The sequence below is a fragment of the Archocentrus centrarchus genome, chromosome 5 (genome assembly GCF_007364275.1).
Source record: "Archocentrus centrarchus isolate MPI-CPG fArcCen1 chromosome 5, fArcCen1, whole genome shotgun sequence".
Taxonomy (NCBI): Eukaryota; Metazoa; Chordata; class Actinopteri; order Cichliformes; family Cichlidae; genus Archocentrus; species Archocentrus centrarchus.
Genome location: NC_044350.1, coordinates 14,305,977 through 14,320,285, shown reverse-complemented (window position 1 = coordinate 14,320,285; position 14,309 = coordinate 14,305,977). Strand labels below are relative to the sequence as shown.

Genomic DNA, 14,309 nt, shown 5'->3' with positions numbered 1-14,309 from the left:
AATGATTGTGAGGGGAGAGTGGGCTTGTTTGCAGTAAATGAAGTCTATGTATTTTCAATGTCAACAACGTCATAGTGATTTAATTAAATGTGTTTCTTTGTGCGTTTCAGTTGTCGGTCCTTTGAAGTATGGGTCAAATGGCAAGGAGTTCTACAGCCACTGTGAATGTGGTTGCTTCATTGGATAGGTGGTGCTTATAATTAGCTTTTTTCACTTAATTCTTTACATTTTTTTTTTTTAATTTCTGCTGCCTTTGGTGATTCATCTCCTTTACATGCTGATAAATTACGATGTTTTGCATAAAAACTTACAGCTCCCAAGCACAAAATTCAGATTTCACTTTCAATTATTATTAAAAAATATATATATATGTGATGCATATTAACTTCTGCTTTATTCCTGTAAAACGAACACGTTTCCTGACACCTTTCAGGTTATTTAGCCTAGTTGATGCACTGAGGTTGTTTTATTTGTCAGCTTAATACTGATGGCCACACTAATGTGGCAGAGCTTGCTGGGTTACGTCTCTCTCTGTTGCATTAAAAATATTCAATGCAGTATAGAAACGCCACACGCCACATCTTCAGAAACACACACGCACACGCATCAAAAAGGTTGTCCAAGAAAGCCGGTTCTATCCTATCCTTTCTCTCCATCGCTCCACAGCCCCTCTCTCTCATTTCTTAAACCAGTCACTGACAGCACACAATGCAGAGGTAAAAATCATAGAGGCTTCCACATCTTTCCGTGTGTGTGTGTGTGCGCGCGCGCGCGTGTGCGTGCGATGCTTTCAGAGACAAAGACCCCTGCTGTATGGAGTCCTGTGGGAAAGGCGTGCGGCCGGAAGATGTGAGCGCACTGGCGAGTGATAATGTCAGCTAGAGAGATACGGCGTGTCATTTTACACAACCACACATCAAAAAAGACAGTGGGGGGAGAGAGAGGGGAAGACAGCATGTCATTTGTTTGCTTTGATACAAGATCGCACCAAGGGAGGGAATGGAAGGCTCTGCAAATGCATCTGTGTGTGTTTGTGTGCGTCTTTTTTGACAGTGTGTTTGTATGTCCAGCACGTGAGCAGATAAAGGGATAGTATTTCAGGGGTATTTACTAAATGTCTCGTGTTAAGTTACACTTAAACGGACACACATGAAGACTGGCACAGTTCTGTCTTCTCTGGCTTGGCAGCTCTTCGATCTGTATGCAACATCATGAACCCCCCCCCCCCCCCCCCCCCCCACACACACACACACACACACACACACAAACACACACACCGTAACACACTGAAAATTTGTGTTTAGATTGAAACTCTCCAGTAATTTTAACCAGAATCGATGGATTGTTTTGACCCATGATTACTATAAATTCATGCTATTTACACAATCTAACATAAGTCATTTTAGCACAATGCTTGGCGCAATAAAGGGAAGTTTTGCTGCCACAGATCAACCGTTGTAAAACCAGAGAACATACAAAATACAAAATTGCGGTCAGTAAGGACTTACATGTGGCTGAGGGAATGATAGTCCACTAGAGTACTGGAGTAAAATACTCTATTACAAGTAAATGCCCTGCACTCAAAATGTGACAGGGTAAAGGCACTCATAATGGCATTGATATACTATTATATATGATGTTACATTATTAATTGCTGATTACTCATACCTTAATGTGCAATTCTCATTTAAATGTAGCTGCCAGAGGCAGTCAGTAACTACAGCTGTAATACAGATTTATTGGAGAAAGGGAGTACAGTTCCTTTTAAACTGTACAGGGTCATAAAATGGAAAGGTTTGATTAGAGTACCGGTATCTGCTGGTACTTCAGCAGTATTAAGTACACTTCTTGAGTAGTTCTTTTTTCACCACTGTATATAAATTCAAAAAGCATATGCAATCACATATTGTGGCATGTTAAAGTATGTAACACTGAGCAAACACATCCTATTATCTTTCTTGTTCTCTTCAGTAGGTTTGTACCTATATTTACTGGGTAAAGTTAACCCCTGCACATATGCAGGCTGGGGGGCATCTAAACCTACCCTTAAAACTTGAATTCCAAACATGTTTAGTGAAAAAAATGGATAAACTCTTATAAAATCAAAATGAAGCCTGGTGCCTAATATTCAAAATGCCAAGATTTTAACTTTCCCTTAGAAAGTTCAAATAAATGATCATTAAAATCCCCCTCCATCTTTGATTCAGCAGCTACTTGGATGGTTAATCCTTCACACTTGAAGACGATTCTTCTTCTTAAAGTGCGTTTTTATGCCAAAAAAACTTCGCTTCAAACAAAATGATGGTTGAGGACGTGGAGCTTCTCGCTCTTATTCTCTAGCTCTTTGCGGGCAGCCTCAGTTTTTCTTGTATTTCAGAGTTTTTGGTGGTGTGAGCGCATGCCTGTCGGATTTGCGCACCAGCTGGGTGGAAACTCACTCCTGGACTCAACTGCTCAGTCGCAAGTGCTTTAAAACAAAGTGAGTCCTTGAGTTTCGATCTCTCTGGCCATCCCCGCATGTTGGAAGACGTGCGCGAGTGTGTGTTAAAACAGCCTGTTAACATGTACACCGCTGCCTTGGCCGAACCTCCCTAATTATTCTCTTCCAAAGAAGGGCCGAGACAAGGAGAGAGCAGCGATAAACACATTTCCTTAGCGTCTCTTTCCCTTTCCGCTCACTTCACTACGTGTGCGCCTGAGTGTGTGTGTGTCTGGTTGTGTGATGGGGAGCAGCTGTGACAGTAAACAAGTTAATGAGTGGCTAATAGAAAGCAGGTGGTGATTGGTTGTGATTCTCCCAGCAATCAGTGTATATTCAGAGATTTATACAAATGCCACTGTCTGCACCAAGGTCACATAAAGCACAGTCACACTTTCTCCATAGTTGCTGTGCTAGTAGAGATGTGGAGAGACTTTGTATGGCTTATACATAGCTTATTATATTCCCAGCTGTGAGATAGCATTGGTGTTTTTGAGCAACAGTCTGCTGTTGTCTTTGCATAACCACAGAGGGGGCGTATGTGTGTGTGTGTGTGTGTGTGTGTGTGTGTGTGTGTGTATGTGCACATACTGCCTCCCCACTTTGTCTTTATTTGTAAACATGCACACTCATGTGTGTACCAAAGTGGGTGTAGGCACATACGAGCGTGTTTGTGAATGTTTGGATGATTTGCTCTCTGTGCGCTGCGTTCCCTCACTGTTTATTTGTATACGCGTGTTTGTTTGAGGCCCCTCTTCGGGTTTGACTTTCAAGGCATTGTGGGGGAATCTGTGGGAGTTGTTTGTAAACATCAACAGCAGTAAGTTTTATTTTATTGTAGCCTTATTTTACAACATTATTCCCAGATGGCTGCTGAAGCCTGCATATATATATATTTTTAATGCGTCTACCACACATCCTGCAGTCCTTTAACTTTAACTCATGCTCGCCGTCACACTTTTTCTTTTCTTTTATATGCAAACAGACAACATAGTCTGTTCTTACAGTATAGGCCAGAATCCCCACCTCTTTATATAAATCCAAAATCCAGTGTTGAATGTATCAGGACTTATTCAAGTTGGAGGCAGGAGCGTTTTTTTTTTTTTTTTTCCTCATTTTTACCAAGCTCTGTGACACTGTGGGTGAGCACTCCCATATTTCTCTTTAATTAAGCCAGGAAAAACCTTGTAGTACAGCCAACCCAGCTCATGTAGCCACTTATGTTTTAATTTAATTACCTGTCCACTTTGATAATTATTCCCCCTGATTAACAGGGAGAGAAGGGTTCCTAAATGGGATGGAAGATGGGTTAGAGGTCCAAACATCGTTTTCCTCCTTTCACCAAGAACAAGACTGAGGGTGTTGAATTTAAATGTCCAGGTCAGCTTGGGCTGGCATGACTTTAATCGGGCAGTGCAGAGCACGAAGTCCATCTGAATTCCCTGTTTTATATTTAATCGTGTGATTTCATGCAACTATAACCCAAAACAGACAACAACACACAAATCATGATTCTGCAGGCAGGCGGGGGTGATTGAAATCTTTAGTCAAAATGTCAGCAGTTACACAACAATGAGCACAAGAATGATTCAGCCTCTTTGCTCTCTGCTGTGCTACGCACATAGTTTTCGGTTGCAGGATGCGGGCTGATATTAACTAAGCATGTGCACACCTGCTGGGATTGGGTTATAGGCTTTCTTTTGAGAGCACTGTCTGGTTTTTCCAGATCAAACTTTTAAAAAGTGCACCTTCCTAATCACATCCACTTAGAAACGCATCACTCATCACCATCCAGTTGCTCACATAAGCACCCATCAATTCTCGGGAGATTTATTGGAGACATATGACAAAGTGTTCCTGGCTAGATTTGTCAGGCTCAGAGGAGTAGGTAAAAGAATATATGGGTGCTCATATACACTCTCACACACAAACATTTGTGCCCACACACACACACACAGACACACATATTTTTAGTGCTATTGATCGTACTAATGAATGTGTTGTGATTTACTGCACTCATGGCCAATTGTTAGGTGGTGCTGTGATGGACTGCCATCATTTTCCAAAGGTAAAAGCATAGATAGAGGAAAGGCAGGAGGGCAGAATCCCATTTAATGGCCAAAGCAAAATTATTCCTTGATCTTTCTTTGAGTTATAACTACCCCCCCCCCCCCCCCCCCCCCTACACACACACGCACACACTTTTTTTTTCTCCAGCGACAGGTATGATGTAATTTCCAAATTTCATCAGAGACAGTAATCTCAACACTGATTATCCTGTCAATTAGTAAATGAATGTGGTGGCGAGAAAAAAAAAAGCTGGTAATAACTCTGCAAAAGGAGTTGTCAAGCTTCCAAAATACATAAAGGACACAGTGAGGTAGGCAGACAGTAAAATTTATCTAATCACAATATAACTGTCTGTTCTGAAGGGAAGTGTATAACAAGAGTGAACCTACTAAAACTGATTTTATACCTGTTTTTATTTGAGGAATACAGCATTTTTTAAGATTACATAAATCTTTCTGACATGAATCAATATAGGATATTATTCAGCATAAAAACTTTTTTTTTTAAAATATAATTTAAAGGTCTGTCAAGAGGGGCAAGTATTTTAAGGAAAAAAGGCTAGATGTAGAATTTTGCCTCATGCAAGGTTTATTCATGTTTTTTAATGAACTTTTTAAGTCTGTTTTTGTTCCGAGATGAACGAGTAAGCATGTGAAATGCAGACATGCAGAGAAGGCGAGTATTTAATGGTAGACTTGTCCTGTTTGAATGATCGGGCTTTGTTTCTGGCGGTTTCTGAGCTCAAACTTTGTGCAGGCTAACATCTGTTCCTCTCTGCCGCCACAATAGCACAACTCAGCCAGGATGCAAAGAGAGGTCAAAAGATCAGTGCCTTCCCCTCATCCACACACACACACACACACACCCACACACAAACTCACGCACGCGCACACGCTTCGGGAGCGACGGAGAGATGCCTCTCACTGGCTGCTGTTTTATTGTGCGCCAGGGCTTTGCGTGGATAGGACAGCGACGAAAACGCGCACCTGCTTTAGAGGCATTACGGTAGCGCAGCTGTCCTCCCGCAACACACACTCCACACTCGTACACACACACACAGCCCCACAGTGATTCAACCCTGATTTCCAGCGAACGAGCGAGCAACAGACGGGATGCCAAAAAGTGAAGACCGTTGGAGAGGTTATACGCGCTGAAAAAGCCTCTTGACGAGATAGCGGGGGAAACGGAGGCAACTAAACAAAAACGAGAAGCTGTGTTGTTTCTCCGCGGCAACTTGCGCTCAGTGCCAGAGTTTTAGCGGCAGTATTGTTCTGACTTCACTCCAGAGGGGCCACTCCGAGGAGAGAGGACGCACACAAAAGGGGAAAGGAAAGGACTAACGAGCACGTTTTGTCGTTTAAAGTAATGGTCCTGCGGTCCTAGATCCTAGGTTTCTCTGTCTCTCTCTGCTCTCTTTCTTTTTTTCTTTTTCTTTTTTTTTTTTTTTTTTTTTTTTTTATTTTACGTCCCGTCGGTTTGTGTGCCCCTTTGTCGCCGCGAGAGAGTGGACGCGCCGGGGTTTAAGGAGCAGAAGCGGGCTGCCCACATGGTCCAACCACTGGCGTGAAAGTTGACTTCTTCAGAAACCAAGAGAACAGGTTGATGCATTATCTACACGTTTCCTTTTCCCCTCTTATCTTTCTCACTTTCCCCTCACTCTGTGCTTCCATTGAAACTCTCTGATACACACGTTACTAGAGGCTTAAAACAACGAACTTCAACTTTTCCTGGCACACTGTGAAACTCCTCCAGGTCTGCCTAATAATATAACAGAGTATTAACATAGGTATGATCCAGCGGCCACACTCGGAGTTTTCCTCCTCCAGACTTTTCTCCGTTTCTCAGCGTTTCATTCTAACTGCGACTTTTTGCTGGCGTGAAACTTTTTTTTTTTTGTCATACTTTTTAAAAATCCTCTTTAAAGCAGCTGTTTTCGTCTTTTCAGTTTTTTCTATAGAAGTAAAAATCGCAGTTTCCCTCGTCGCCAGTTTCACCCAAGTTATATACACAGCGTCAAAATCCAGCCTCTTTGAGTCGTCATTTATTTAACGGGATATTTCAGTTTATTTGTAAAATTATGAGAGCCTGCTTTGGTTGACTCGGATGGACCATTTTTGTGTAAAGTGTCATTGTCCGAGATTTTCGCTTATGAGACAAAAAAAAAAAAAGTTGATTTCTCGCAGGTTTCTCACAGGTTAGGACGAACCAAGAGTTTTAAGTGGAGTCAAACGCAGGAAATAAACTTTAACTTCGCGTCCCTGTTAATAACGCTCGTTAAGGGATTTGATAAAGCGCATGGACGTGGCTTATGTGGTGGTAATTTTACACAAACGTCCACACGCAGCCGTCTCTTGCTTTGCCATCGCTTTAGACCTGTCCAACTCACAGCCGCGTTTTATTGTTTTTTCTTATTGAAATTTAGTTTCCTACAATTAATCAGGAAAGTTTAAAATAAAAAGAAAGACTACTAAACTCCTCACTTAAGATAGGAGATCCTTTGTATTAAGAAGGAAGAAAAAACTTTCTTGTTGACGTGTTTAATAGGTCTGGGGACAATAGCTCCTTTTAAACGGTTTTAACTATAGGACTGACCACTGAGGGCTGATGTGTCTGTTGTGGTTTCTACATTTGAGCTGGATTAAAAATCCTAAATAATATCTTAAATAATAGCAGCCCCATTTAGAGAGGAGCGTTTTAACAGCTGAACATGGAGGAAAGTTGTCCCTGCGTTGTAAAACTTTAGTTCCAGTTTCAACGTGAATTTTTAAACGCGTTATACACATACACACACACACACACACACACACACACACATATATATATATATATACATGCAGGACTGTGGACAGAGACTTTAAGTGCGTTATAACATGAACGCGTTTTTTTTCCATAATCTATGATTTAGAGGGATTTAGTCAAAATAATGCACGTTATATGCTTTTCAGAATTTAACATAATATACATTTACACACATTTCATGCTGACTTAGACGATATTATATATTTTCTTAATAAATTGAGCAGAACGTTTGTATGACACACGTTTTTCCCTCCTTGCAGTCATAAACCGACTAAAAGTAGGCCTGTACCACAAAGGAAAATATTTTCCCCCCTCGAATTATTTACTGGGAATAGCATATATATATATATATATATATATATATATATATATATATATATATATATATATATATATATATATATATATATATATATAATATTCTGCAGAAATAAACAGTTTTAATGTGGCTTTCCTTCTGCACGACACACAACACAACAACTTTTGTGTCGTTAACATGAAGTTGCTGCTCTCTTCTTTTTCTTCCTTCCATAAAATAAAATTCCCGTGATCAAATATCAGATATCAGCCTGAACATTGCGGCATGTCACACAGACTCAGTGCCCGCATGACTGAAACCTTTAGATCAAAAGAAAAAAAAAAAAAGGGGGGGGGGGGGGGGGGTGACAATTCGTTGCTGTTAGTTGTCTGTCACTGAGAGAAAAGCATACAGGCCGTGTGGGTGCACACCCTGACACGGGCATTATTGCCCCGTGATTGATGGGCGCCGGGGCATTTGGCATAATTAATTTTATTTACTGTGCCCACCCCACCCCCACCCGCTCTCTCTCTCTCTCTCTCGCCTGTTGCCCCCCCCCCGTGGTGGCATTTCCGCGACGTGATGACATACTTTTAATTGCACTTTAATAGAAGATCCAGCGGGAATGAAAAAGCTCTTAATCACGTTTTATGACCTTGTCACAGTTCTGGTGTCAGACAGGAAAGCAGGTATTTTGTGGTGGCTCCTGGCCCATGATGGAAAGTGTATACCGAATTTTTCTTTCTTTTTTTTTTTTAAGTTTATTTCATCCAACACACTACAAGCTGTAGAAAATGCACATTAAAATGGTTAATGCACAGTGGCCTTCAAACAGATCTCCTGAAACTGTTCATTTTAATCATCTTATACTGGGAGTGGATTTTAACTGTGCTGATTGGTAATTTTAGCAGAAGAGGCTGATCAGCATATTTTCAGGATTCTGAATAACTGGTACAAATTATGCTTGCAGTAATTCAGACAAATCAGATAAACCTTTTCTGTAGACTTAACCATTTTGCCAAATATGGTAAAATGTTTCCTAAAATTATGTAAAATATAAACACTGAATTTGTGAAGTTCTGTTTTTTTTTTTAATCATGTTTTTCAGGGTTTCCTGACCGTTTGTCTGTTTTTTTTTTTTTGGTACAGTAAAGGCACAGCAGAATGAATGATCTTTGGAGTTGCAGGTATGCCAGTTATGGCACGATTTAGCAGTTTTTAAGTTTATACTTAAAATTGCCTTATTGTGTAATCACTTGTTGCAAAGACGAAGCATAATAGAGCTCAGGTAGAAGTGTGAGACGCTGCAGAAGAATAGAGATTATTTTTATTTCTTCTTCTTCTTCTTCTTCCTCTTCTTCTCCTATTCACCTACAGTATAAAGCCTGAAAAAAAAATCACTGTAAAGTTATCATTTCCGTGTAGTGCTTTGCTCATTGATTCACATTAGTGACAGGCTTTTCATGAAAACACAATAAGAGACACTGAAACAAGAGTATATGAGAGGCAGAAGTAGTTATTTAGTTTAAAAAAAAACGAGTGTACGTGTGCAGGAAGCCAGAGGTGTCAAAGGCAGATTGACTCTCTGCTCATTGTCGGCTATTGTTTGCCTTTGTCTGTGTTTTTGCTTGAGCATTGCCACCTTTTTTTCATCTGACTTGCATCAACACTTTTTCCGTCTTTGCTGGGTTTTTTTTTTCCCTCCTCCCTCCCAGCAGCTGTGTCTTTTCCATGTCCTGTTTTGCTTCAGTGTTTGTCCATTGCCACTCACGTTCTGCTGCTTTTTAATCGTTTTCAGACACACAGTTGTTTCTGTTATGCTTACTGACACATTACTTAAATGATGATTTTCAGCTCGGTCCTGACTATGTGATCATGTGCCGGGGTGTGACCGGAGGAGTCATGTATGTAGACCGTCTAGAGACGGGCAATAATGGGTTTGAATCTCGTGTGCTTTAAAACCCCTTCAGCAGGATTAAAAGCCACCAACATGATTGTGTTAGTCCATAAACTCGCTCAGAGAGTCCTTACCTCCAACGTGAGCGCATGTGAATGTATGTGTGGAAGAGTGTATATATCAGAGAGCGGGAGTGTGTGTGTATATGAGAGTGCTTTTTTCTCAATTCACCTGTCCTGCTTGAGTGAAAATGGACATTATTTGAAGTTTTTAAATGTCCTGTGCGTCGGTAGCATTGATGGCTTGCCTGTCCGTCTCTACATCTCTCGTGCTCTCTTCATTAAAACCCTCCTGCTATCCCAAACCCACAAGTCTGAGTGGGCTTTTGGCTCCAAAGTGATGTTGAAGAGCACCCGTATACGACATTGCTATACATGTAGGGTTTGACCTGTGATAGATACTCACAGGTTTACTTCTATTGCAGCACTTAGTGCATTACCTGCTTAAAAGCTGAAATGGTTAAATTTTCAATATCCTTTATTTGAGAAAAGGAAAAAAAAAAATTCTGTGCTGGGAGAGAAAGCGTTTTTTTTTTTAGATGGGCTTATTTCAAGTGTTGGTCCTGAAGCTGACATTATTGCAGGGCTTCATGCATTTGAGCTGAACGTGCATGTAGAAAACACATTAGATATTCTACTGATTGGAGTTTTTTTGCAAATATTTGTTGAAATTAAACAAATTATAATTGAGTATATCAGAGATTTTCATGGAAGTGTTTTTTTTTCCTCAGTTTTCAATTTTCTCAGTGATCTAAAAAGATATAAAGTGTATTCACAATTTACAATACTGATTAAGGTATTTTAACTCTTTAAAAAAATTCATTACATTTGTTTTTAAAGAAGAAGTTATTGTGTGTGGACAGCGAGGAGGTAGGGGAACGTTCTGGTTGTGTATTAAAGTGAGTGCACAGGGAAACTGCTGCCACATTGCTTTAGACTGAGGCCTGATTATACATGTGGTTCTAATTGAACCTGTTATTTAGCAGAAGTTAAGGGCTGAATGCTTTCTATGAAAGTGCGAGTGTCTGTCTGTACGTCTGTCTGTTTGTGCGTATTAAAAAAGTCCACACATTCTTCAGCATTTGTTTTGCTTTTTTTTTGTGACGGGTCAGAACGTGGTGGTGTTGCACAGTGACGTTTCAGGATGGGAGAAAAGCGGGAAGATGCTTCAGCAAGTTGAGCAGCTGTGAAAGAGAGATGATGTTTGCTTGCTTTTTCCTCTGCCTTTTGTGGCTTTTAAAAGAGCTGTCACTGCTTATGTGGTGACAGCAGAGTCGGATTTTTCTCTAAAATTCCGGCGCTTTTCCTCCTGTGAATGATAAGGTAATCATTTTGTCTGACACAGTGGTTTAGCCTGTGGTCATTAACATGTCAGTGCATTTACGATGAGACGTTTCGTAAGTTTTTCTATTTGTGTTTGGGATGACTAGGATGCAGGCTGGCCCGGAGATGTTCCTAAAGCTCCGCAGAGCACCGGCCCATTAGCAGCTGATTGATGTGGGAAGGAGTGACCCAAAAGCGCAGAGAGGAAGAGACTGTTTCCTATGGGCGGGGAGTGAGGGTGGTGGGGTGTGGAGAGAGATAGAAAATATGAGAGAAAGCCTGTACGAAGTGAAGGAAACAGCAGCACGAGGGTTATAGGCATGGGTTATTATAGCTGAGGAAGCATTAGATCAGCCTCTCCAGAGTTCGCTTGGCACCTGAGGCCATGTGGAGCAGAGAGTTGGAGCTGAAGGAAAGGGCTGTGGCTGTGGAGCTTGGAGGACTGAAAGCAGATTGTGAAGTAAGGCAGTTGTGGCGCTATCAGGTTTGATTTCAGAGACAGAGAGAAAGAATCCCAGAAGATCATGGGGTCGGTGGCACTGATCAGGTGGAGCACTTGAGATGGTCAGTGTGAGCAGAAAAATTCCCTGAGGGAACGCTGTTGTGTTCACGCGGAGCATCTTCATAAAAAAAAAAAAAAAAATAGCTCTCATCGGTCGTTGTGTCCCCTGCTAACTCTGCATTGCTTCTGACAGCTGTATTTGTGTTATGGATTTTCCTTCACTCTATCCCGTCTCCCTTTTCCTTTTCCCCTGCCTCCCTCTCTCAGTAGTCAGCTCCCCTCCTCTCCATCGCCTCCACCCTATGACCTTTTGTAAGCACTTCATCAGAGAGCCGTTGGTGTTTTCTAAAGCACTGCGACAAACTGACAGGGCAGCCGTCAATCGAGCGGGTAACCGAGGGAGCGGAGCAGTGGAAAGCTTCACTCAGAGCAACAATGTGACTAAACTTTCTGCAGCACTGCTTTAATGTGTATTGAAAGGATGGCTGTGAAGGGTAGGTGACAGCTGTGAAGCACAAGACTCAGGATCATATAGATACACACACACACACACACACACACACATTTTGCACGTTTCATAAACGCTCTGACTGCACAGAAGCATTAAACAGCACTTGAGTGCTCGTTTGTCCGTGGTGCTGTGGCGGTAAAATCTGCCGAGCGGATGAGTGAACGCTCTGATGAAATTGTGAGATTCACACCAGAGAAGGAGTGCGTAGGAATTTTGTATCGAGGTTCATAAACTCAGCTTCTACCTACAAAAAAAAACACCCCCAATTTTTTTTTCTTTATTAGTTATCTTACACGATTATTATTTGTTTTTTCAGTTATCAGATCCAAAGCTAATGCAGTTTGTTTTTAATTTTTTTGGTTTGTGTCAGAATATTTGAATTACTTCAACAAGAATCACCGTGGATTAACACATGATGACGGGAAATGAGCACTGCAGCATTTCCCCTGGTCCCTGTTGCTTTCCATCCCAGTCCAGGGAGGTAATAACCATTCAAATGCATCTCATTATGTTTCAAATCCGTAAAGTATCGGGATGTTGGCTAACGCAGGCGAAAGTAAGGCTGGATCGCTGGCATGCACTGCTCTTTTATGGTATTAGTATTTGTGGTATTAGTTCCGGGGGACATGGGATGCCTACTTAAGCTATTAGCATGTGAGGCGCCGTGGGATGATCCATCCCCTGACAGGACGAGCTGTTAACCAGTGTTAAACCAAATCACAATGGGCTGCCTGGGTTGACGGATTGACAGCGCCTCTCACCACTTGACTGGGCCGCCCCCTTCCTTCCTCCCCAAACCTCACATACAGATTTATTCGCGTTAGAAGGGAGCAGAGCCGGGGAATTTACTTTCTTAAAACTTCTGAAAGAGATATGCAAAGAGATTCTTTCACACTACATGTGAAAAATAAATTTAGGATTTGAACAAATGCCAGCTCTCTCTTAACATCTCTCCTCACCCCGCGTACTTTTTTTGCTTTGGTCTGAAGGTGAAGAGACTATGCAGGCTTTGCCCAGTGGGGTGCGGATTCTGGCTTTTGTGCTGCGTTTTCAGATGGGAGAGGCAGGAGGGGATGACAGCTACTGCTAGAGGTTCACTAGTGGGAGATTGCTTATAGATGCAAAGGACGCAGTTGGGATCTGCATGTGTGTACCCTTATTTTCTCTGTATGTAAGTGTGCACATCCAACTGCAATTAACTGTCAGTCAGTGGGTGACCCTCCACCTCTCTTTCTCCCTCGGACAGAATTCATCAAGCTTCAGGTTCTGTTTTTCACGCGGCTCTCGGAGGGAAAGAAAAGCAAACAGGTTGTTACTTTTCCAACTTGTGTTTTTTCCCTTCTTCTTCTTCTTCTTTTTTTTTTTTAACATATTTAATTAATAACAAGGCTAACTCTCATTAATTTTATAGACAGTTTCATCTACATCGGGGACAGGTTTAAAAAAAAAAAACTTTTCCAGACAGACAGAGCGAGCTGTGTTGCTTCATCAGCGGCCGTTTTTTTGTTTTTTTTTTCACTTCGTGGCTGCTTGCTGAGCATTGAAACTCTGTTAGTGCGCATACACATGCAAGCCCGTGTGTGGTGGGCATTGTTGACCGAGAGACATCTGCCACTAGATTATTCCCAGCTGTTATCTGAATAATTGTGTAATCCCCCCCCCTCCCCTTTGCTGCCTCCCTCTTTTACTCCCTCCTCCTCCTTCTTCTTCTTTGCTCCCTTCTTGCCCCCACATCTCTTCTTCCTCAGACTGATGAGACGGAGAGTGATGAGTCTCTTTTCTGGGTGGCATGGCACACTGGACCTTCTCAGGAGTGTTTATGAATGTGTAAGTTTGTGCGTGCGTGCGCGTGTGTGTCTCAGTGGCTTCTGGTCACCGGTCATTGTCTGACATTTGTAGGAGGATTTGAGCACACCCCACACATGCACACTCACCTCCCTCCACCTCTCCTTCCCTCCTCCCTGTAGCTCTCGGGGAAATAAAAGTAGCCTAATCCTGCCAGATCAAGGCTGCTGTCCACCACAGCTTTACCAGCCTGTGAATTAGAGCCCGGCTCTCGTGTTCCTGAGGAGAGGGAACGCAGAGCATGTAGGTGGGTGTGTTTGCGTTGTGAGCTGCTGGCCTGTGAAGCAGCGTTAACTGTCTGCCTGCAGGATTTTGGACTGGGAGTGAGAAGAAAGCAAAGCAAAGAGCGATGAAAAACAAGGTGAAAAGACGAGTGGGAAAGCAGGAAACGTGATATTTGTTGGAAGAAGTCAGGCCCTTAGTTTAACAGTATGCACCTACAGCTTGTTTTGCTACTTAAAATGCATTTACACGAAGCATTTTTTTTTCCTTTTTCAAGTTCAACACATCAGCGTAAGATTTAAAA

The 14,309-nt window shown here is 41.9% G+C and overlaps 1 protein-coding gene across 1 annotated transcript in view; it reads left to right on the top strand.

Moving 5' to 3' along the window:
- The first annotated feature begins 6,014 nt into the window (after positions 1–6,014).
- foxp4 (forkhead box P4) overlaps positions 6,015–14,309 on the top strand; it is a 91,245-nt gene continuing 82,950 nt past the window's right edge. Inside the window, exon 1 of the mRNA XM_030729484.1 lies at positions 6,015–6,147. The gene's annotated coding sequence lies outside the window, so the exon portion shown is untranslated. The remainder of the gene's footprint in view (positions 6,148–14,309) is intronic.